Genomic DNA, 24,973 nt, shown 5'->3' with positions numbered 1-24,973 from the left:
AGTGCTTTCTGGGTGTGCAAACACTTCACCTATATTATCTTAAGGTAATCCTAAAAAAACTCTGGCCTGGTTCAGACGTAGCAGGAAATTGGAGGTCCCTTCATCTCCCGTTTCCAAAACTGAATGTCTGAATTTGGGTAAATGCAATTTGTGGGGGGATGTGGTCTATGGTTTCCCTCACCAAACTCAACTCTGAACCTTCAGTCAGAGTGGAATTTTGCCACAACAAATTCCATTTCTGCAGTTCAGCCAGTGTTACATCTGAACACTGGCACTGCGGTTTTTGATCCAGGGTCCGAGGGAAGAAGTTACTCCCTCGCTCCAGCCCGATTGGCTGTGTGGGCTGTCCTTCTGTTAAGAAGGAAGCCCGCACAAGCAGCTCCCTTGCCTCTCTGCAGTCTTGATGACTGCAGAGAGACTGCTCTCCCCAACATCCAAATGAGGATGGGAGATTGGGGGCACAGAACTTACATACCGAGTCAGACCATCTGCAACTTCATTGTAAGTCCCAGGGGCCAGTGGGCTCGTGTGAAGCTTTGGCCAAAGCTGAATACTCCACTCAGTCCCTCTGGCACCAAGCAGAGGTGACTGTTCCCACTCTGCAGTGCTGTGCTTTGCCTTGTGCAAGGGGCACAGTCCTCTAAGGGAAAAGGAGCCCTCTGGAACCCCTGCACCATCTGGGAAGGTATACACGGCCTGCTGGGGAGTGTAGTTCTTCCTAGGGTTTTCCTCCCAGAGCTCTTAAGAGAGGACACTCTCTCTCTCTCTTAAAGGGCCCTCCCAGCACTGAGAAAAGTGAAATACGGTGCAGAGGGCAGCACTGTGGGAAATGGTTTTCGGGGTGGGAGCCCAAGTGGGCCCTGTTTGAAAAACCATGAAGTCCACTGGGTCACTGGCTGACATACTGTGCAGGGAGCTGCGGATCCAAGGGGGATCTGTGCTCATGGCTTCTGAGGCACTCACCAGCCTGTCAATGCTGCTAGCAATGGTAGGGGCTGCTGCACCCCACGGACGCATTGCATCAATCCAGCGGTGACCTATTTCCATTAAGAATAATGGCAGAAACGGCACAGCAGTAATGGCACACTCCCTTGAACAGGGGTCCCCAAGCGGTGGTCCTTCAGATGCTTCTGAACTACAACTCCCATCATCCCCAGCTACTGATTAGTGGCTTGTGTCCGGCCCCGCCCGGCGGCCCCTCTAGTGATGCCCCGGGTGTGAGGCGTCACCCCCATGGGGGCGTGGCTTGGGCTCTGGAGAGACCGAGCTGCCCCCCACCATCCATTTCATTGCTGCCCCGAAGCTTTGGAACACACTTCCTGCTGAACGAAGAGCCTCCCCAGCTCTTACAACTTTTAAAAAGGCATTCGAGAGGCATCCGTTCACCCAAGCTTTCTAATTCGGTATTGTTTTCATTGTGTTTTTAATAGTTCTAATGTTTTGAATTTTAATGGTTGTAATGGTTTAACCTTTTTATCTGTTGTTTTTAAAAAATTGTTTTGTTGTAAACTGCCCAGAGACTTGCATTTTGGGTGGTATACAAATGTGTTAAATAAATAAATTAATAAATTTCAGGCAGTACTGCCTGACAGCCTTTATTTCTGTTTCTCTCCCTCCAGCAAAGAAGAGAAAGGGAAATAAAGGCTGTCAGGCAGAGGAGAGCTGGTGTGGTGGTAGCAAGCATGACTTGTCCCCTTAGCTAAGCAGGGTCCACCCTGGTTGCATTTGAATGGGAGACTAGAAGTGTGAACACTGTAAGATATTCCCCTTAGGGAATGGAGCCACTCTAGGAAGAGCATCTAGGTTCCAAGTTCCCTCCCTGGCAGCATCTCCAAGATAGGGCTGAGAGAGACTCCTGCCTGCAACCTTGGAGAAGCCGCTGCCAGTCTGTGAAGACAATACTGAGCTAGATAGACCAATGGTCTGACTCAGTATATGGCAGCTTCCTATGTTCCTAAACACTGCCTGTAATGGATGGGGGAAGAGCTCAATCGGGGCTCTCTTTAACATTCTTAAAGTAAAACTAGAAGTGGAAGGCAGAACAAACAATAAATTTATGGAATGGGGGACTCATTTTATCCCTTCCTGAGTGCTCAGTTGACACCTGCTCAGGCTTATCTCCATGCATGAGAAATGCCACCTACTTATTAAGCTGTTATTAAAAGCAAAGCCTCGAGGGCTGGCTGAAAGTTGGCAGCCGCACAGAAAAGAGAGGTATTTCTTTTAAAAGCTTAGTTGTTTGCCCCACCCCTGATTTGTGGTCCGATACACTCAGATTGTTCTGATGTTAATATAAATAACCATCAATTACTCACCGACTTGGATCCTGATCCACACCCCAAGCATCCTTTTTGCCTAGTACCAGATTTGGTCTGGGAGGAGAAAGCTTCAGCATGAATCCAATTTTGTCTCTTGGGTTCTGGGTGTTGCTCTCTTTTGCAACGGGTAAGTTTTGGAGACTTGGGCAGCTTTGATGCCTGGGGCTGAATCCTCAACTGAGCTCTCCCTCACTCTCACTCTCAGTTTGACTGGATGGTGGAATTCATCTAAACCAGGGATGGGCAAAGTTGGCCTTCCAGCTGTTGTTGAACTACAACTCCCATCACCCCCTGCCAGAATATATTGGTATAGGCTAATTTTTCTTCCAGCTAAAAGCCTCTGTTCGTCCCAGTTATAAGTGTTTCTTTTGACAACATTGGTTACCCCCTTTAAAATTTACCCGGAAGGCTGGGCTGGCCATTATTTTAGTTTTATAATTACATTTACAAATATTCTAAATGAGTTAAGGGAAGTAAGGAGCCTGAAGTGTTATATTTGTTTGTGCCTGAGCTGAACTGTATCTGGGGTTTATTCTGTCATTTGTTTTCTTTCCTAAGAAAGGTTAGCCAGCTGTGCTTGTGCCTCTTGCCTCCCACTGCCATTAGGCGGCTACATTTCAGTGTTATTTATGATTCATAAATGTTCCTGAAGATTTCAATTAGACTTTATACACGCTGACACCTTAAAATTCACTTCAAGCTTCCATATTTAGCACACTGAAATTGGTTTGCATTGCTTAGCGTAAGCATAGCTAGGGTGGTTGACAGAAATTCATTCAGTCTGAGGTTTAAAACAAGTCAATGGAACAACATTTATTGAACAGAAGGTTTCCACTGAGGTTTGTTTGTCTTACTTTATGCTACAAAATGGTAGAGTGTTTATGCTTGTTTGCTGCAACATTGCCTTTGCCACAACAACTTATTTGTCTTTACCGATACTTAGATTTCAGTGTAACAGATGCAGATTCATAGGTTGTGCTCTATCTATCTATCTATCTATCTATCTATCTATCTATCGCCAGCATGGTGTAGTGGTTAGAGTGTTGGACTAGGATTGGGGAGACCCGAGTTCAAATCCCCATTCAGCCATAAAACTAGCTGGGTGACTCTGGGCCAGTCACTTCTCTCTCAGCCTAACCTACTTCACAGGGCTGTTGTGAAAAAGAAACTCAAGTATGTAGTACACCGCTCTGGGCTCCTTGGAGGAAGAGCGGGATATAAATGTAATCATAATCATTATCATCATAATCATCAGTCTATCTAGTTAGCACATTTGTATACCGTCCCATACAAAAAGGTTCCTGGGCACTTCACAAAGTGCCCCCAAAAAGTCCACTTCATGCCACTTCTTATTAACCCAGCTTATACATAAAGCTCTCTTTTCTTTGAGACCTAAGAGAGGCTCTTCCCTGCGTTTCTCCTGACGCAAAGCCCTGTCTAACTGTTGTTCTGTCTTATCACTCCCTCTAATGGAACATTTTGATTGACAGCTCTCTAGATTCCAAAATGTCTAGTAAGCCTGTGCACAGCCCTAAAAACCGGAGTCAGGTCCAATCTGACCTTTCCCGACCCTACAAATGTCAGTTCGGGGTCCTTTGGACCCCTCCAAAAATTGGCAGTCAGAGGCAGGACAACGGAAAAAATAATAATAAAAAGTAACTGCAGCTACTCACTGTAAACCCGGAAGAAAAGTAACACAACACCAGAGAGTTTCATGGGAAGTGAGGTAACATCAGCGAGTCCAAGGGGACAATACCTCACACCCGAGAATCATATGAGAAACCTGGAAATTGGCTGGTGGGCTGTTTGGGAGTAAAAAAATGGACTAATTTTTTTTAAAAATGATGAGATGTGGGCAGGCAGGAAGATAGGGCAGAAGGAACACCCCCCCCAAACACAACAAAAAGCTTCTTGTCACATTGACATTTTAGAAGGGGTTCAGAAAAGTCCCATTCGAACTGGTGTATTTAACTTTGGGTTCTTCTTTCTTATTAAGAGGGGTTTGGATAACTTCATGGAGGAGAGGTCTATCAATGGCTACTAATCGGAAGGCTATAGGCCATCTCCAGCCTCAAAGGCAGGATACCTCTGAGTACCAGTTGCAGGGGAGTCACAGCAGGAGAGAGGGCATGCCCTCAACTGCTGCCTGTGGGCTTCCAGTAGCATTTGGTGGGCCACTGTGCAAAACAGGATGGTGGACTAGATGGGCCTTGGGCCTCATCCAGCAGGACTTATGTTCTTATGTTCTTATGTTCTTAACCCTATACCTGCCAAAATACCACTGTGCCATAGTATGGATTCCATTTCTTCTTTGCCTTCCTAATGGTTCCCCTCTCTCTTTGCTCTGCCCAGTGTGTGGTCTCATGTGCTACAGATGTGACAATGAGCGGTCAAATGGCACATGCTTCCAGGCAAAACCTCCCTGCATTGCAAGACCGGGAGAATCCTGCTACCGTCAGGAGCTCTACACTGGTAGGTGTCCACTCCAGAGGATGCTTGGATGACCATTCTTGGTCTTAATGGAGCTTATTCCTGGAACCCACGTTCCATGTCAGGGCCTGCATTGGTTTCAAGCACTTGTGAAAGGATGTGCTTCTGAGCATGCACATTGAGAGGCAAACTGAATAGGGCAGAGGCAGCAGCAAATGTAGACATAAATGGGAGTTTGACCTCACTTTTACATTTATTTGTAAATGAAATGTGTGTGTGTGAGAGTGAGGTGGTGGGTGCAGGGGTAGAGCTATAATTAGGCAGACCCGTCTGAAGAGCATGCACCTCCTGTAGAATCCTGAGGAAAGAGTTGTGGTATGCAAGGCCAAGGCAGTTACGGAGTAAAATCAGGAATATTAATGGTTTATTGAAATAGATATTATGTACAGAGAGGCAAGTGCAGACTAATTTTCAGTGCTCTTGCTGCTGGCTGTTTGTTAGCCCCGCCTCGACTCCAGGACTGGAATAAATGTAACTAAAGCACCATTCAAAAGCTGGCCTGGATCAAGGAATGGATTATCCCAAACCACCACACCTCCTCGCCTCCAGAGCCACTTCGCTCGCCTCCCCCTCCCCCTGCTGGTCAGCCACCCCTGCGGCTGTCAACCCACTCGCTTGCCCTCCACACCATCCCCTTGGGCGCCACTCCCACTGCCCCCTTGCCAGTTCCTCCCAGTCCAATAATTAATATAAAATAGCAGTCATTGAATCTTCCATTCAAATCTGGATGTTTAGAGCAGACTCACTGAAATAACAGTACTTCAATTAATATAAAATAGCAGTCATTGAGTTATAGATGTAGTTATAGATGTAGCTTTAAATACAACAGTTCAGTAGCCTACCCATCTGAGATTTGGGGGAAAAAGGAACGGAGAGACCCTGGAGGAGGAAAAAGTACAGGGATTGCCACATTGCCTGTCCTGCAGCACTACAACACTGGTGGGAAAGACACCTGCCTGAAATCTTGGAGAAACTGCTGCCAGTCAGTGTAGACAATATTGAACTAGATGGCCCAATGGTCTGATTCAGTATACAGCAGCTTCCGACATTCCTATGCTCCTAAGTACAAGGACTGCTATTTCACCTGGATTGGTGTACCACAAATAGGAAAATGGGAGGTTTTCTCTATTATGCAGGGGTTAGAGGCTCACAATCTCTCTCTTCCTTTCCAGAATATGTTCGCCTCTATAGTGTGGCAGGTTGTGTCAAGGATTGCCAAGAAATTTCAGGAGGGCAAAACGTCCAGCATGTCTACAAATGCTGCAGTAACGCAGATCTCTGTAACTTCTCTTCTTCCTAATCTGTAGTGGTGGAACAGAAGGGCTCAGCATGTCTTTCGTCGGACCTGAAGCGAAATGTGGGGAAACGCCATTCACTCTGTACTGTCATACCTTGTCCTGGTTCGTCTCTTCCTCCGTATGGCTCACTGGCCTTTTATCATGAATGCAGAAGAAAGCTCCCTCTAGAGCGGCAATGAACTGGGGGTTGCTCTTGGGGGAGCAGGTTGGATTTTGAATTCCTGGGCAACTTCTCTGAATTCTGGGACTGTCCCTTGATTAATTTGACCATATGAGTTGTAATTAACCAATTAGATTTGCACATGGGTAATCAATCAAAGCAAGTCAACTATTAGTAGACAATGCATAGTAGACAGTGAGGTTATTCTCACGAGCTCAGAAACCCGGGCAAGGGGAGCTAAGCATGGTTTTCGGAGGTCGTGTGCTGCAATGAAATACCCCTCCCATTAAATGGGTGCTCCACTAACTCAATTTCCCTGATCATAAGATGCCACTGCATGGGTCTGTGCCATGGTGACTTGTGAGGAGACCCCTGACTGGGAGGCTACAGCAAGCCTCCCAGCATTGGGGGTCTCCCCAGAATGCCCCATGCACTCGCGTGGGGCATTCTGGGAATTCTAGGGGCCAGGTGGCCCCCCAATCCCCACTTCCCCTTTCGGCTCCATGACAGAGCCAGTAATCATGTGGGCGGCCAGGGTGAGCTCCCTGCTTGTCTGCGGGGAGAGTCTGGTGAGGCTCTACACATGGATGTAGCACCTCAGAAGATTCATTCACACAACGCTCATGATCTGTGGTCATGTGAACTCAGAAAGCAAGGTAAGAAGAGGAGAGAGAAATCATGTGAGAGATGGATGGGATAGGGACAGCCAACCCACCTGCAGGTGGACGTGGGAAGCTTGGCGTCTTCTAAGCCTTCTGCAATCACAGTTGCAACACTGCTTTCCTTATTCACACTAGCATTGCAACTGTGATTGCAGAATGCTTAGTAGGCATGGAGCCCACCTCTGCAGCCAGGCTCATGGGCTTTGGAGAGCCTCAGAACAGCATGGATGTGTCTTCCACCCATCAATGGTTCTCTGTGCAGTATGTGAGTGGACAATAACTGGGAATCTTAACTTAAGTCAAAGAATCAGTATGAACTTGTGACCTAACTGATTAATTGGTTAAACATTGAAGCCCCTACTTCATTCCAGTGTGGACAGCAACCCTTAGAACTGATAATCTCCTTTGCTAGTTTTTTCAGCGTTCCCAGTAATGGCTATTGCTACATTTCAGTGTGTTTAAAAATAAAAGGTGTGGATTATTGTCAATTGCACCCTAACACTATCATCCTACCATTCATCAATAAAGCTTCAGTTCTGTTTAAGCATATATCCCTCTCAGTACAGAAATTGCTTGAAGCAGAGATGCCCGTCTTTTGCTAGATCATGAGGTCATTCGCACAATCTGTTTTCTACCTGGGTTTGGGAGCTTTGTGTGCTCCCAATTTTCAGTCAGGTGGAAGCAAGAAAGGAGGAAAACCTGAGTAGATGTGCTTGTGTGCAAGCAAGGTAGGAGGAAAACCTGGCTTCCCCAGAAGCATTTCTACCCAGGTTTTCCTCTTACTTTGCTTCCACACAACCAAAAATTGGGAGCACAAACAACACCCAAACCCGGGTAGAACACAGTTTTTGATTGTGTGAATGGTCTCCATGCCTTGTGTCTCTTTTCTAAATGCAACATTTGCTCTGGTGCTGGTGGTCCAGTCCTCTCTTACAGCAGCTTTCATGAAATATATTGTATTTTTTATTTTTTTTTAAACACACTTTTTTCATGGAGTACCATTTCCTCTGCCAGTCTCTAACTTTGGTCCTCTGTTGCCTTATCAAATAAACTTTGGAATCCTAAAATCTATTGTGGTTTATCTGATATTTTTAGCTGTCTCTACAGTATGGTTGTCACCTTAAGTGGTGCAGTGGGGAAATGCTTGACTAACAAACAGAAGGTTGCCACTTCGAATCCCCGCTGGTACTATATCGGGCAGCAGTGATATAGGAAGTTGCTGAAAGGCTTCATCTCATACTGCACAGAAGGAGGCAATGGCAAACCCCTCCTGTATACTACCAAAGAAAACCACAGGGCTCTGTGGGCACCAGGAGTCAAAATCGACTTGACGTCACACTTTACCTTTACTTTACAGTATGATTAACTCTTCTTACTTGTACTGTCTCTACAGTATGGTTAAGTTGGCCCAGGAACAGTTTAGAATGTGCCAGTACAGCAGATGACCAAAACAAAAAGCAGGATGGGATCCATAAGCATCCTACCTTACTTTTAACCTGTGTGAAATTCCTGCAAGAAAATGCCCTTAGGTATCCAGATCAGCACTATCCAGCTGATCAGTACTGTTTACCATTGTATTTCATATTTGGTTTGGCCTCATGGTCTGTGAATGCTGTTTCACACAATGAGGTCATTTATGCAATCAAAAACTGTGTTCAACCTGGGTTTGGGAGCTGTGTGTGCGCCCAGTTTTCAGTCATGTGGAAGCAAGTTAGGAGGAAAAACTGGGTAGAAGTGATTATCTGGAAGAAAAGTAGGAGGGAAACCTGGGTAGAAGTGATTGTGTGAAAACCTGGGTAGCCTTTCCTTCTAGCTTGCTTCCACACAATCACTTCTGCCCAAGTTTTCCTCTAACCTTGTGTCCACACAAGCACACAGAGCTCGCAATCCCAGGTAGAACACAGTTTTTGATTGCATGAATGTGTGTAGCAACATAGGTCTGTCAGTAGTGAGCATGCATGCAACCCTAGCTCCCTAACAAATGAATGCATGTGACTTTAGAGACAAATGTTTGCCACCTCCATGTGTTTGTCAGAGGCCCGAACTGGCTTGTATTTGAGCTGAGCCAGACCCTAGTCCGGAGAGGGGCAAAACTGAACCAGTCTAGTTCAAATTCAGTTTGATTCAAACTGAACTGGTAAAAATAAAAATAAAACCTGGTAAAACTGTTTTGCGCACATCCCTACCTTGGGCTTTCCCTGAGAAGAAACTTGTGAAGGAGACCTGAGGACAATTTTTGTGGTTTTCTTTTGTCTTCTTCAAGAACTGGCCACTTGGTTCTTAAAACACACCACATTTCCTCAGTTGTGTCCACGTCCCCACTTCCTTGATGAGTTTGGAGCAAACATGCCAAGGTGCTGGGGCACTGGCAAATTAGATCGTCCAAAGAAAAGGACATAAAACAGTCAGAAAGAAGAGAGGTTCCAGGATGATGAAGCTTGTTTTAGCTTGTACCAAAAGAAACGGGCAGGGACATTAACAATATGCCAAGGTGAACAGGTGCATGGGTTTAATGATGGAAATTTACCATTGAAAAGGCTCTGAAAATAGAAAAGGGGTGGAATGACGATGTCCGGAAACAAGGAGAGCACATGACCTCTGTCCAGCTGCATCATGGAAGAATCTGAACAGAGGTAGCCAGTGTGGGTTGTGGCTGCTCCTGGAACAAATATGAATAGCAGATGATGCAACAAACCACCAGCAACAAAGAGCTTTGCTGAACTAGATGCCCCTTTACACAACTTGGGGAACATTTCATGCCAGTCTGGATATTCTCTGTTTCATACTCATGCCTACTCACCTGGATAAAATGGTGACTCTGTCATTAGCCAAGGTCACTGTGCAATCCCAAGAGGAACCATGTAAGCTAACAAATGTCTGTTTAAGTGGAGAATGCATCTCCAGCATCATTCATGATCCAGACACGTTGTGCTGTGACCTGCCTTCGTCACAGCTGAAGCAGTTGGGAAGTCATTCCATCCTTCTGGCCGCCTATCCTGAGATCATGAGTCTGTTCTCGTGACCAAATGGGGTGGGCTGGAAGGGAGGCACATTCCAACCCTGTGTCTCTTAGGTGACTCAAACTAACCTACCCAGCCCCCAGTTGGGTTTTTAAAAACAACAACAAAAAAAACAACAAATTTCCACACAATGGGGCTGCTGTGTGCTCCAGGAGGGAAGGAAAACCAAAGCTGGGCCTGCCAGTATCCCACAAGGCACTGTGTGAGCAGTGGAGGGGCAACCCTTAGTGCAGGAAGAGCTCTCCTCACCCTGGCCCCACTTTCCACCCAACTTTATGGTTAAGATGGCCACTGGGAACCCCGGAACAGTTTAAAATGTGCTGGTGCTGCAGATGACGAAAACAAAAGGTAGGCTGGGCTCGGTTTGCATTCTGCCTCACAATCAATCAATCCATCCATCAATCCTTTATTACGGTAAGAGACCAGCATAAAATTGATGACGTTGTTATGACGATATGATGGTACATAACTTGACAAAATCTAAAATTAAGGATGGCTGCAATTTAAAAAGGCAAGTTAAAATACATATTAGTACATATCATCAAAAGGCTAAAACTTAGAAGGATTGCAGTTTAAATAGTAAAATAGATGGAATATACTCATTAAAATGAAATAAGCTAAAAACCTAAAATTGCTGAAGCTAAAAGAGACAAAATAATGATAATATAATGATACAGTTTCTATTATAGAAATGCCCAGAACAAATAAAAAAGGGGAGTATAAAATTGTAAAAGTCCAGATTTAAAATTATAAAAAGCAATAAAAAGAGCGGGGGGGGGGGAGGAAAACAATGATATAAAACAATAGATATGGAGGCATGGGCAAGTGCAAGGTCAACATTCTACCTCACGTTTATTCCAAGTTTGGAACTGCTGGGTTGGGAGCTCTCCCCCAGCCACAAATGGCCACAAGTTACTGGGTTAATCTCCTCCTACCCAGGAATCTTTGCTTGTCAGAACAGACTCCATATTTTTTTGGCATGAACATCAGTTTTCTGTCGTCGATTCACAAACGTATTCCCACTTGTGTTGGTATTTGGTCACTTACTAATACATGGAGGTGGCAAGCATTTGCCTAAAGTCGTCAAAGGGACAAAGAACGTCCTTTGAAGCTCTCAAGCTGTGCCTCACCAATCAGATTATCATCAAACCTTCATTTCAGGTGGGAAGCTCAATATGGACTCCTGGAAGGAAGTGGTCAACAATCCCACGGAGCTTAAATTAATCTCTGCCCACTTCTGGGAGCCAGTTTCTGTGTTTCCTTGGTCACTCTTTGGTTCCATTGAGAAGACTGGCTCCTCCGTTGAGTCGTTGGCTATAGTGCAAACAGAAATGATGGATAGGGTCCTGCATTTCAGCTTGATAGTCCTGCTGTGCTGTGTCTCGGGTGAGTACCAGAAACAGAATTGAGCAAAAGGAAGATGGGGAACAGGGGTATGTAGATACACCTTTCTTTGAAGGCAAGTTGTCAGTAGAGCCCTTTGCAGACATTAATATATCTTATTAGCCTTATCCATACATTATGTTGAACACTCGTCCAATGAGTGTACAGTGTACACAGGTACAGATCTGTGCACGGGTACAGATTCACACATTGTGTTGAACATAGGTACAGCAGTACACATTATAGATAGCTTGATAGTTCTGTATCCAGATTCACTTTTTAAAGGAATGCAGGTACAGCCGTTCATACAAAAATGTGCACGAGTTTATCGACATCTGTACACTTGTACATTACAACATTTTGTCTGAATTAATTATGTCCTCCAACGCCATTGCTGGCTGCATCTCTGGGCAATTGCTTGTTTGGTGTTTACTGGCCTCCATGTAAATATGCAGCCACATTGGAGCATGGGCAGCAGGCATTTCAGCATTGGGGGGCTTGGCTAAGAAACATGACCCTATGCTCACCCACATCCGTTCAGAGTGGGTGAGCATACTCTACTGAATGCAGAGTAGAGGGTTGCCAGAAAAGGACATGAGATAATACCTGAAGTGGTGGAGAACTGCGTGACTTTCTCTTCTTTTGAGTATAAGTTAAGTGCACATCAGGAATCAAAGCATGCAATGAGAAACATGTATTTTACCTTTCAGTTAGGTTCTGAGGAAATGTATTGAGCGGATGTTTCCCCATGTTCCTTGAGGAAGGAACATATGGTTGCCCTTGTCTTGCTCTGCAACCTTCTCTTTATCTTGCGCATGGAGACCTGTGGAATTACAGCCGATTGTAACTTACAACTCACTGGAAATTGGTTCCTTACTTTTCTGCAGCTGAAGCTCTCCGGTGCTGCACCTGTGAACACGGTATACCTCCTGTAATGTGTGTCAAAGGGAAGGGGAGATGCACAGCCAAGCCTGGACAACTGTGCAGATATACCTCCATTAAGGAAGGTATGTTCTCCCTGAAATTAACCACGCTCTGACCCCTACCAGAATTTTTCATTCTTTTTTAGTCTTAAGGAACCTAACCCCTGAATTCCCATAGGGGTAAGGTTTCTTTATTCACAGTTTATGTACTCCTGGTTTCAGGCAAGAATGGAACCCCTATGAATAAAGACGGTCTCCTGCATACCGCTTTTCAACAAAAGGTTCCAAAGCGGTTTACATAGAGAATTAATTAATTAATCAATAAGATGGCTCCATGTCCTCAACGAGTTCACAATTGAAGAAGAAACTCAAGGCAGATGCCAGCAATAGCCACTGGAGTGATGCTGTGCTGGAGTTGAATTGGGCCAGTTGCTCTCCCCCTGCTAAATAATCACTCCTTTAAAAAGGTGCCTCTTTGCTCAGTTAACAGGGGCTTCTCCTTCTCCAAAATAATTGTTAAAAAGAACCTTATCCCATAGAAACTTAAGCTCTTCTTTGGAGGCCCTGCTGCAAGACCCCAAATGAAGTGAGTTAGGTGGCTACTAGGGAGAGGGCCTTTTCAGTGCTGGGCCCCCATTTATGGAATAGCCCCCCCAGTGAGGTTCAATTAGCACCACTGTTATGGTCTTTTATGCACCAGGTGAAGATATTTTAATTCGCCCAGGGTTTTAAAAGTTTTGATGTTTTAAATTTTTTTCCATGTGTTTTTATTTATTGGTTTGTTTTGTGAGACACCCAGAGAACATTTGTTATGGGGCAGTTGAAAAATATATACACACTTTTACCCTTATATTCTACAAATCCTTCACCTTGCCACTTTAGAATAAACTGCCATTAAATCATGAAAATACATATAATCTCGATACTCCATCCAATACATAAAAATGCCATAAAACATTTAGCACCGTGATCTTACAAAACTGAAAAATGTGTATAAAAGTTAATATATGTATTATACTGAAACTTTCAGTAATTAACAAAGGGCTTCCAGTCAGTATAAAAAAAGGTTTATTTTGTATGTCACCAAGAACACAAACAAACTTGGGGTCAACAACTGTGCTATTTGCCACACGTTACCATTATTTTATAACAAAAGATTTTACATTCTGGCAGTGGCAATAACCACTTTGGCAGCTGTTAATAAATTTGATATTAAAGATTTATACTATACTGCTAACGGGTTTGTATACAGGAAGCAAACCCTGCTTAGAAATGGATTGTGTTCTAAAAGCTCAGTTGTAAGTTGGATGTTGATAACCTGGAATCCATATAGTTCCTAAGAGGGACAGATTGTATGTGTGGGTTGGCATTTGTAAGTTGGGGATGTTATGAAGGGGATGTAAGTTGGCATTTGTAAGTTGGGGATGTTATGAAGGGGATGTAAGTTGGCATTTGTAAGTTGGGGATGTTATGAAGGGGATGTAAGTTGGCATTTGTAAGTTGGGGATGTTATGAAGTGGATGTAAGTTGGCATTTGTAAGTTGGGGATGTTATGTTATGTTATGAAGCTTTGTTTGTAAGTATGGGTCATTCATAAGTCGGGTGTTCATAGGGAGTGCCTGTATTCTTATAATGACATTTTGGGGTCAAAAGCCACCTCAACATTAGTCATTATCGTTATATTTGATAATATTGATTTCAATTATTTCCAAATTATATTTGATTTACTTTTTCCACATATATACAACTGACAGGTATCCAGTATTGGATATGATAAAATGTATGTCTGTCTGTCATGCAAACTCAGATGGCAGGAGGAATTTAGTTGCGTTCCGTGGGTTGAAAAATTCCTTTGGATATGCCACTTTTGTCTTGACCTCTAACGTTTGTGTTTTTAACCTCCCCACAGGAAACAAACCACTATATGTCAAAACAGGCTGCTCAGAGCCAGGTGAACCCTGCAATTATGTAAGCCATGATAACAACAAAGTGACAAAGGTTGTGTGCAGCAGCAGAAACAAGTATTGCTTTTAACAGACTTCTTCTGCAGTAATGCGACTCTCAACTCAGCAGATCTTCATCTTCTGTGACATCTAAGCTCCCGAGATCATTTTGGCTCAGCTTTGAAAGCCTTTGCGGTGGAAGATGGTGCTGTGTGGCCTCACCCTTTTCCTGATGATTTCTTTTGGACTATAGAGACAGATATATTACTGCAGTCTGGCATAGATGCATCTGGCATGGACACCATATCAGTGACTGAATGCCCATCGGGTGTCATTTCCAGCAGGCTCACCCTAGAGGGCAGGGCAAGGCAGTGAAGCCCCCTCCATCAGGCCTGCTGAAGACCCATTGCCTTTGGGCTCCCCCCACCGAGAAAGAACTGTGTCCTCTTGCACAAGGTCAAGGCAAGGCTGGAGTGGAGCCTGGGACAATAAGTGGACTCCTGCCCACACTTCTTCTTCAGAGCGGTGGACGGAAGAGAGCAAAGAGCAGGCTTTCTCCCAGTCAGCAGGGCCCCACTCCCTCAGGGCCCCAGAGACATTTGCCCTTGGCTTGTTCAGTTGTAGCTATGCGACTGCTCCTGCAGCAGAAGCTGCAGCAAGGCCATGGGCCCCCCTCCGGCATCTTATCAAGGCCCAATTTGGCTCCTCCCTTCCAAAAAAGTTCTGTGTCCTCCTGCAGCCATTTTTGCAGGGCTGCAGCAGAGGTTGAGCAAAGATACCAAGGCCTCCTTTGCTGGCCTAGCAACAACCAGTATGATACTGGCCCCATTTGCATGTTAACACAAAACCGAGGTTCAATGGGGCAGAGATTGGAATTCCTGTATGTCCGAATGCATGAAACCGCACTTTCACAACAAAAGCAACCTGCAGTTTCCCTTGCCAAGGTTCAATTTGAACCTTCAGTTTGTTGTGAGTTTCAGCACTCCAACCTGTGGTTTGGGGGCGGCAGCATTGTGTCCGAACACTGATGCTGCAACAGATCATCCTGGAGAGAATCTATCTATGTCTAGATAGATAGATCTATCTATCTATCTACTAAGAGTTGACACTGACTTGACGGCACTCAATCTATCAATCAATCAATCACCACAATCCAAAGACTGACGACTGTAATCGTTTGTAATATGTGTTCACAATCTGTCTTCTTGTGGCATTGCCACTTTTGTAAGCCAGCTTGTGAGGCGCTAAGAGGCAGGATATAAGTATTTTGAATAAATAAATAAGATTTCACTGCAGAAGCTACAGATTCAAGATCTAGCAAGGATAGTGGGCACTCCCTCCAAAATATTTCCCACTCCCTTTTTTGCTTTACAGACTAGAACTTTGCAGCAAAGTGTCGGACAATGTAGTCATAGTGTATTAGGGTCCTATAGCTTGAATCCATTGTTTAAATAAGCCTCATTCATTCACTCCTCTGCCCCACAAGAAGCAAGGGAGGGGACTTCTCCAACCTCCCAGCAGCCAGGCCAATCCTTTATCTTCCATCTTGGCCAGGAACTCGGAGGGATGAGACCATGTGTGTAGGGGTGGGGGCGGTTCAGAGTCATTTCCCCTGAAGATTTCAACTGTCTTGGTAATGATCTCTCCCACTACCCCAGGCTTTCCTGCCACATGGTCTTGGACAGGAAGAGAAAACCAACCTGGATAGCACCAAATCCAAAAAGGCAATGAGGCCATTCACACAATCAAAAACTGTGTTCTACCTAGGCTTGGAAGCTGTGTGTCCTCTCAATTTTTGCTTGTGTGGAAGCAAGGTAGGAGGAAAACCTGGGTAGCTTTTGCTCCTACCTTGCTTCCACACAACCAAAAATTGGGCGCACACACAGCTCCCAAACCTGGGTAGAACACAGTGAGGCACTTCACACAATTGCTGTGAAGCTCTTTCAAGAGGAGGACACAGCACATGATCACTCCATTGCAGCACATGATCACTCCAAAGCGGGCTGGGCTCCCTTAGCCCATTTTTGGGTGATTGTGGGAATAGCCTCTGCTTTTGCTTGTGTTAATGACCTCAGTGTATAGCAAAGTCCTCGCTCCCCTAATAATGTTCTTTGCCTCTCCTTTGGTCTCTCAAACTAGTGCCCTGCCGGAATAGGGACCATATCTAAGCTGCTCTGAGCTCCTTGCAGACAGCATGGGGTATAAATATTAGGGGTGTGTATTTGTTTGGGGAAATGGTAACATGTAATGAGCAGGGTCCATTTTGTTCTCTTTGGTATCCCTCCAAGCTGGAGTACAAAGGCCACAAACCAGTCCCGAGGGAGCAATGATCCATTTTGGTATCATCAGGTCTAATCAGGACCTCAGCCTTGGTTTCAGTTCTCACCTACACCACAGCTACAGAAGCAGGAGAAGAGAGAGAAGGCCAGATGTGGGACTGATCGCATTAAGTCTCCAATCCTGAACTCAAACATATTCTTGCCAAAACATCCAAGCACCTGCCAGGGCTTCTTGAGATACAGAAATTCCAAACACAATAACAGAGAGGCAAGGGGGAAAGCAGGTCGAGAAAAAGAAAACGTAAGGACAATATGTGCTCTTTTTATTCCATCTGGGTAGGTCAGGTCATGAGTGGGAGGAGAGGGAATGGGGAAAACATTGCAGTTTGTGGTTGGTGCTTTGCTCTCTCCCAAATATACACATGTATTTAACTTCTGTTTTGCCTTTTCATTCCATAACTGCATGTCTCTAAGTGTTGGTCAGTGCGTTTGCCGTAACAGATTTTTTAACCTAACCCACTCTACCACACAATAAGCCACTTCTGATTATTGCTAACTGGGTAGGTAGGTCAAGCATCTTACTAGCTTCAGGAGCTGTGTGTGCTCCTGATTCTCTCATTTGTGAATAAACAACTACTACCCTTAGGGGTACTTTAAGGCTTCCTCCTCCTCGCGCCCCAGGCTGCAGCTGCATTACAGGTTGAGTATCCCTTATCCGGACATCCCAAATCAGGAATGCTCCGAAATCTGGAAACCACCACAGTGTTCACCGTAACAACAACAAAAAGTCTCAGCTCACTCGCTCACAGTTTCCTAATTTTGCTGCTTAACATGCAGTCAAAACTTTCTTATTTCAGAAGGCTGTTAGTGACGGGGTTTGTCTGGAATTCTCTCTAGTTGTGGCTTTGTTTTTATTGTGAAGCTTTTTAATGTTTTTTATGTTCTCACTTTGGCACTAGAGTGAAAAGGGAAAGCCCCCCCCCTCCCTGCTCAGTTTGGCGCCTGCTCTGTTGGCTCCTTAAAAAAATAATAATACAGTAACCTTTCATGTTTAAACTTGGATCCCATGCCCAAGATATCTCATTATGCAAATATTCCAAAATCTGGAAAAATCTGAAATCTGGAACACTTCTGGTCCCAAGCAGCCTGAATAAGGGATACTCAACCTGTATTTAGGAACATAGGAAGCTGCCATATACTGTGTGAGACTATTGGTCTATCTAGCTCAGTATTGTCTTCCCAGACTGGCAGTGGCTTCTCCAAGGTGGCAGGCAGGAATCTCTCTCAGCCCTCTCTTGGAGAAGCCAGGGAGGGAACTTGGAACCTTCTGCGCTTCCCAGGGCAGTCGCATCCCCTGAGGGGAATATCTTGCAGTGCTCACAGATCAAGTCTCCCATTCATATGCAACCCGGGTGGACCCTGCTTAGCTAAGGGGACAAGTCATGCTTGCTACCACAGGACCAGCTCTCCTCTCCTCCACCACAAGCCTGGTGGTTCTCATGAGTGAGCAAAACCGGGCTAAGGAAGCCCAGCCTAGTTTTGCTCGCTCATGAGAATCGCCTCATTGTGTCTTTGGCAATATTGTTTTCACGTATTTTTAATTGGTTTTAAATGGTCTTAAAATTGTTTGTATATTGTTTTAAGTTGTGTCTTCTAAATGATGTTTGTTTTTTGTTTTCTAAACTAGTGGTGCACCGCCCAGAGCCTCTGGATGGGGAGGTTTATAAATGCAATAAATACATAAATAATAAATAACAATAGCTCTGCCTCTGCAGGGAGAGGAAGGTGAAGACCCTCCTCTTCTGTTCCTGATTGGCTGGCTACATGATGAAGCTCAGCACGTTTTTCCTGCCTCCATTAAAGCCTATGCTGGCAAGTGCTGGCAAAGTTTTACCGTGTGTGGCCAGCTGGACAATGAAGTCAGAATGCTGACATGTTTGCCAGTACTCTGTCCTTGGCAGGGGTTAGAGGATTCTATTGCCAGTGCAGTGCAATATCTATTCCGTTAGTTATGGAATGTGAGAAGTCTCACAAAGGGGGGAGGGGAGACATGGAATGGATTGTTGGGGAAAGCCAGGTAGATAGTTGGAGCTGAAGGAGGGCTTACTTCTGAGTAAGGCTTTCCAGGATTGCTGCATCCTTTTTTCCTCCTCCCACCAACCTCTCTTGTCAGTCAGGCAGAGAGTAACCTCCTCATCCTTCAGAATTACCTCACACTTCTCTCAGTTGACACTGCCTTGCTGCCCATCCCCAGTGTCAGAATTCAGACAGGAAAACTAGTCTTCTGTAATAAGGAGGTTCCCATTGACTTCAATGGAGTCAGCCACTCTAATTACACCTAATTAATTTTTTTAAAACACTGAGGGAATCTCAGTGACACCTTAAGTGGCGCAGCGGGGAAATGCTTGACTAACAAGCAGAAGGTTGCCGGTTCGAATCCCCGCTGGTCCCGTATCGGGCAGCAGCGATATAGGAAGATGCTGAAAGGCATCACCTCATACTGCACAGGAGGAGGCAATGGTAAACCCCTCCTGTATTCTACCAAAGAAAACCACAGGGCTCTGTGGGCTCCAGGAGTCAAAATCGACTTGACGGCACACTTTACCTTTACCTTTAATCTTAGTTAAATCTAGCCTACTTAATGCCTATTTACAAAGCTCAATTTATCTCACAATTCCAGCTTGCTATTTCTCTCTCTCCTGTCTCCTACCCAACTCTTAGCGGGGGGCGGGGGGAGTCTTTGCTTTTATGGTGGAAAAACTCCATAGGAATTAGTATCACTATTTTTACAAGTAGGGGCACTTTGGCAAAAATCCTCCAAAACCTTTCCTTCAGTGCAAGATACCAACACCATGGGGCATCATTGCTGGTGTGAGGCACTCCATCCGCCTCATTTTGTGTTGGGCCTCAAAGACCAAGGGAAGGTGTGGGTGCATGGTGGGCACATTGTGAGTGAGAACAATTTGTGACATTGCACAACATCATTACTGATCATGTGGCACATCTGCTAGGTAACAATTTCTGTTTTTTAACAAGGCAATGTAACCACTCCATTACTGTCTTACAGTCACACAGTGATGGGTCTAATGCATTACATTGTTATTTAAAAATATGGCGGTGATCTACGAGGCTGAAACAATGCCAGTATTGATAAATTTAATACCATGCTATGCCTCCCCCACAGAGACTTGAATATTGATATCTGCCAAGCCACTGGGCCCAGACCCACCTATTCTTAATGCCTCAACTCATTAATGATAACTTTTTAATTTGACCTTCAAACAAACGATAACTTCCAAATGGACATACAGTGTTCTACTCATATGCTGTGGCTTTCTGATGAGGCTTCAGTTATTTACCATTTTCATTGTGTAGGCTTGGCTTCCTGTACCAACCTATTTAAACCCATCAACTCCTTCAGGGGTAACCGTGTGAGCAGTGAAACTTAGACTAAGGATTCCTTTCTCCATTCCTATTCTCCATGTCCTGTTGAAAAGACCGTGTTTATCTGTCGGATCCTTACTGGCACAGAGAAAGGAAAAGATGAGTAAAATTCTGTTTCTCAGTATCTTCATCTTACCTTGTTGTATGCTGGGTGAGTAGCAGAAAATACCGCAAACAAGACCAAGAATGGAGGGATTTGTGTGTGTGTGATGAAGAAACAGAGTTCATGGCTTTAATGTTATGTATTGAATGGAATCGATCAGAGGGTAGGGATGTGCATGGAACCGGTGGTTCTGCCAGTTTGACAGTGGGGGGTGTCTCGCTTTAAGAATGGGGGAAGGTACACTTACCCCTCCCGCCGCTCTTCCCCTGCCAGTGACCGTTTTCATAAAAGCTCATTGGGGTGGCAGCATACCTCCCTGCAGCCCCATTGCCTGGATATAACCAGAAGTCTCCGATGTGCCTGTGTGCACTAGCACATGTGTGGGCACGCGCACATTGTGCTTCCATGCTAGAGCGTGCAAGCGCGTTGGAGACTTCCCAATATATCCGGACACTTGTGTTTGTCTAACATTTACACATCCATCTTAAATCAGGATGGATGACATCATCACAAACCATGTTGTTGAGGTGTCCCTATGTGTCCCCCTACAACTGTACCCAAGTTAGTTCATATTGATCCAGGCATTGGTGGGTCAGTGGGGGCATCTTTCCACCTCACCGGTGCCTCAGTCTCTTCTCACCTCACCTGCCTCACCTCATGGAAGGACTTCCCTGGTGGAAGGGGAAGGCAGTCTGATCAAAAACTGCATGTCTGTAAAAGCCAAGAGTTAATTTAAAAGGTGCAGGAATACAGGACTATACAAAGACAATTAGGAGAGTAAATACAGGGCATTTGGGTTCCAGGGCAGGGTTGCAAGGATGATGTAGGCAGCAAGAAGGATGGGCAAAGAAATAGGAAAGCTAGCAAACTAGGAGCAAAGCAGGCAAGGGATGGAGAGGAGAGGCAGTGACATCTTGAGCACAGCTGCAAGGTCACAAACGCCAGAATCTATTTCTCAGACATAACCTGCACATATACATTCCATCCAGGTCTAGACAGACCAATGGACTGCCTTGAGTGGCTAGAATCCCGCCAGGAGCTAGAAAAACTACTGTGCTCCATCTTATATGTACCGAAAGATGGTGACTAACGGGACATGTGGCAGAGGTCTCTGAAATGATGCATGGTGTGGAGAGAGAAGTTCTCCCTTTCTCACCACACTAGAACCAGAGTTCATCCCATGAAACTATTGCCAGGGAGTAGAATACGAGTCACTTAACCACTTGTAAAAAGCTGAGGGAGACAAATAACCCAGAACCACCAAGCTCCATGCACTTACTCAGAACAAGGCCTTTTGATTTGTTTGCTAGTTCCTCTTTAGACTGCTCCTAATTATGCATGCCTTTAATCTCTGTTTAATTGGAGGTGGGCAGTAGACATTGTGTACTCAGTTGAAGGATATCACTGGGCAGGGAATGTTCTTATCTCAGACTATGCTTTGAGGATAAGATTTGAGTTCATCATCTTTTCAGCTGGGAAGGTTCAGATCCATGCCAAGCATATAAGCCCATCTCTGGCCCTTGAGTTACATGTGAAGCTTGCAGAATCCATCCTTCATTCATAGGTCTTTATTCTTCTCACAGGACTTTGCTCCTTCCACTTGGTCAGCAACTGCCGAAAGGAAACAAACAATGAATAAGATTCTTCTTCTCAGTTTCTCTATCCTGATCTGCTGTTTTTTATGTGAGTAAAAATAATAATCTTTGTTGTTTCAGGTAGGGCTAAGAAAGGTTCCTGTCTGAAACCCTGGAAAGCTGCAGCCAGTTAGTGAAGATGATATTGAGCTAGATGGAACAATGGTGTGACTTGGTATAAGGCAGCTTCCTATGTCCCTAATGAGCCAGCATATCGTAGTGGTTAGAGTGTTGTACTAGGACTGAGAAGACCCGAGTTTGAATCCCCATTCAGCCATGATACTAGCTGGGTGACTCTGGACCAGTCCTGTATCTGTCAGCCTAACCTACCTCACAGGGTTGTTGTGAGGAGAGAAAAAATAACCACGCACACCATTCTGAGCTCCTTGGAGGAAGAGTGGGATATAATAAATAAATAAATAAATAAATAAAGATAGATAGATAGATAGATAAATCCTGATATTTGGAGAGATGGAGGCTGTAGTTCAGTGGTAGAGCATCTGCTTTGCAGGCAGATGTCTCAGGTTCAATCCCTGGCGTCTCCAGGTAGGGCTGGGAAAGGCTCCTGCTTGAGACCTAGAAGAGTCACTGCTAGACAGTGTAGCAGTGAGTTTGATGGACCGATTGTCTAGCTTAGTAAAAAATGAAGCTTCCTATGTTCCTATGATCGAAGACAAAATGAGCCATGGAGGTGCTGGCTGATATGTTTCACAACCGTATTTATTATTTATTTTATTTTATTTTATTTTACATTTTATATCCCGCTCTTCCTCCAAGGAGCCCAGAGCGGTGTACTACCTACTTGAGTTTCTCCTCACAACACCCCTGTGAAGTAGGTTAGGCTGAGAGAGAAGTGACTAGCCCAGAGTCGCCCAGCTAGTATCATGGCTGAATGGAGATTTGAACTCGGGTCTCCCCAGTCCTCATCCAGCACTCTAACCACTGCACCATGCTGGGTAGACAATGGAAGAAGGGCTTCCTGCCCACAGAAAGCCTTCACCATCCCTGGACTAAACGCTTCTTGTGCAGTGGACTATGCATGGAAGAGAGAGCAAAAGTCCTTTCCCTATGCCTAAATCTGCTCCTGAGGGTTGTCCAGCCCTCAGGATTCACACACAACGCCCTGGCCAGCCCTGATTCCTCCTGCTCAGCTAGCAACCCTAAACCTCTATAACTACAGTTATGGCTACATCCTTTCTCTTCTTTCATGCTTGTGGGCAGTTCTGGGATGATGATGGCTTGTCCTTTCCTTTTGCTGCCAATGAGATATATTTCTCTCTCCCCTTCCCACAGCTGAAGCTCTCGTATGCCGCGTCTGTCAACACTATGAACCATTTTGGGGCTGTCGCACCAAAAAGGAAATCTGTCATCCTGAACATGGGCAGCAGTGCAGAGTTACCAGAATCATTCCACGTAAGTTCCCCTTTCCCTAGAGTAGAGCCCACTTAGATTGCCCCATAAATGACATCTGTTTCATTTTTGGGCACAGGTATAGCTATACCATATTTGCCTGAATAGAAATCGACTCTGAATGTAAGACAGCCCTCTTAAACAATTCAGGTTAAGTACAGGTTATATCTGCCTTTATCCCAAAGGAAGAAGCCTCTGAATTTACGATCTCCCCTGCCCCATTTTTAATATCAAAGAGCTTGGAAAAAACCTAGACTTGGATTCAGGTAAATAATACAGTAATTCAACAAGGAAGGACAAAGGAGAACAAATGTCTCTGGGCTCTGGAGGGAGAGAAGTCTCACCAGCTGAGCAACTTCACCCTTCTCCTAGTTCCCTGCCAACTGAGCAAAGAGGCACCTTTTAAAGGTGATGATTCTCTTTATTTAGCGGGGCGGGGAGCAACTGGCCCTATCCATCCCCAGCACAGCATCCCTCCAGTGGCTGTTGCTGGTATCTATCTTATGTTTCTTTGTTAGATTTTTTGTCCTTTGGGAACAGGGAGCCATTTTATTTACTTATTTTTATCTATGTAAGCCACTTTGGGAACTTTTGTTGTGAAGCAGTATATAAATATTTGTTGTATTCATTTGTGGTATTTGTTGGAACTTTCCGACCACAAACTGTTCTGCACATCTCTATGTTGTGAAGGCAGCAGTTGAGTAGGGCGTGGGGCCCGATGGGGGCTCAGCAGTGGGTAAGTGGCAGGGAGGCATCAAGGGCTGTGGCAGTGATGCTACGCAAAAAAACCCCCCCAAAACTGAACACAGACTGCTGCCAACGTTACTATGCCGCTGGATCTGAAAGGCAGAAAATGGTTTTCATTTTCTAATTGGATTTTAAAATATTCTAATTGGATTAAGTGAATCCACAAGAATCTGAAGTGTTATACTTGTTGCTGAGCTGCAGTCTGTCTGGTTTTCTTTTCTTTTCATGTTTTGTTTACTTCTGCAAAAATGAAAAATACAATGATTAGAAAATAAACCGGTGCTTTTCTGCTGCACTGGTGCAGTTCGTTAGGAACTTCTGTTAGGTTTCTCGCTTACTTTGCTGGTGCATCCTTGCTCTCTGTGTCAGCCACTAATCACATAAATATGACATTTATGTTAGGGATGAGCAGAACGTTTTGAGCTCAAAACAGAACACCCTTCAACTGAAAGGTCTGTTTCGAGCTTGGAAAGGAACAACCCCATTCCAAGTCGGAATATTTCAAGTTCCTAACTTCCATGTTGGATGCCTGTTTTCCCCTTGCTGACTGGTTTTGGCACTGGCTTCCGATTGGCTTGCAATTCCCTTGCTTCTTGGTTGGCTTGTTATCATGCAAATAAACAAATCCCATGCACATCCCTGATGTATGCTTGTGATCATTTGTTTCTGTTCTTCCATAGTAGGTGCAAAACCCTTTGTCCTAAAAGGGTGCTCCTTGAAATCCAAGATATGCAACATTACCGATCATGTTCCAGGCTTCGGTGTTATACGGAGGAAATGCTGTCATAACAAAGACCTTTGTAATGTTTATTTATGAAAATTCAATAAAACCATTTTTTTTCTTTAAATAAATATGCATTATAAATAAATAGCATCAGCACAGCACTGGGCCTCCAATGAATCTCTCCCTTCTGGGAGATTTGAATCAGTTGAACTAGTAGATGAATTACATTTAAAAAAATTAACTGGTGGGCCAGATGAATTTGGTGATGGCATGTTTTCATCGGTGAGGCTGTCTGTTGACAGGATGCATTTCATTTTGTTTGTTCTGCTACATTACTGTTATAGGGAATGAAAAAGCAAATATGACTGGCCCATCAGGAAAGGGGCTCGTGATATGGACCTGTCTTCAGGGCCTTCTGCACTGCAAAACAGAGGC

The 24,973-nt window shown here is 44.7% G+C and overlaps 2 long non-coding RNA genes across 4 annotated transcripts; both read left to right on the top strand.

Annotated features, from left to right (window-relative positions):
- The first annotated feature begins 1,298 nt into the window (after positions 1-1,298).
- Positions 1,299-7,999, top strand: LOC128334063 (uncharacterized). 2 transcript variants are annotated; one of them, XR_008311170.1, is made up of 3 exons: positions 1,299-1,403; positions 4,671-4,790; positions 5,981-7,999. It is a non-coding gene; the product is annotated as an uncharacterized LOC128334063 (long non-coding RNA). The 2 variants fall into 2 exon arrangements; XR_008311169.1 differs by lacking the exon at positions 1,299-1,403 and adding an exon at positions 2,275-2,445.
- Positions 8,000-18,528: 10,529 nt separating this feature from the next.
- On the top strand, positions 18,529-24,699 carry LOC128334061 (uncharacterized). 2 transcript variants are annotated; one of them, XR_008311166.1, is made up of 5 exons: positions 18,529-18,589; positions 19,852-20,071; positions 21,607-21,706; positions 22,951-23,070; positions 24,495-24,699. It is a non-coding gene; the product is annotated as an uncharacterized LOC128334061 (long non-coding RNA). The 2 variants fall into 2 exon arrangements; XR_008311167.1 differs by having other exon boundaries at positions 18,534-18,553.
- The last annotated feature ends 274 nt before the right edge of the window (positions 24,700-24,973 follow it).

The sequence above is a fragment of the Hemicordylus capensis genome, chromosome 8, assembly GCF_027244095.1.
Source record: "Hemicordylus capensis ecotype Gifberg chromosome 8, rHemCap1.1.pri, whole genome shotgun sequence".
Taxonomy (NCBI): Eukaryota; Metazoa; Chordata; class Lepidosauria; order Squamata; family Cordylidae; genus Hemicordylus; species Hemicordylus capensis.
This window is presented reverse-complemented; position numbering and strand designations above follow the sequence as displayed.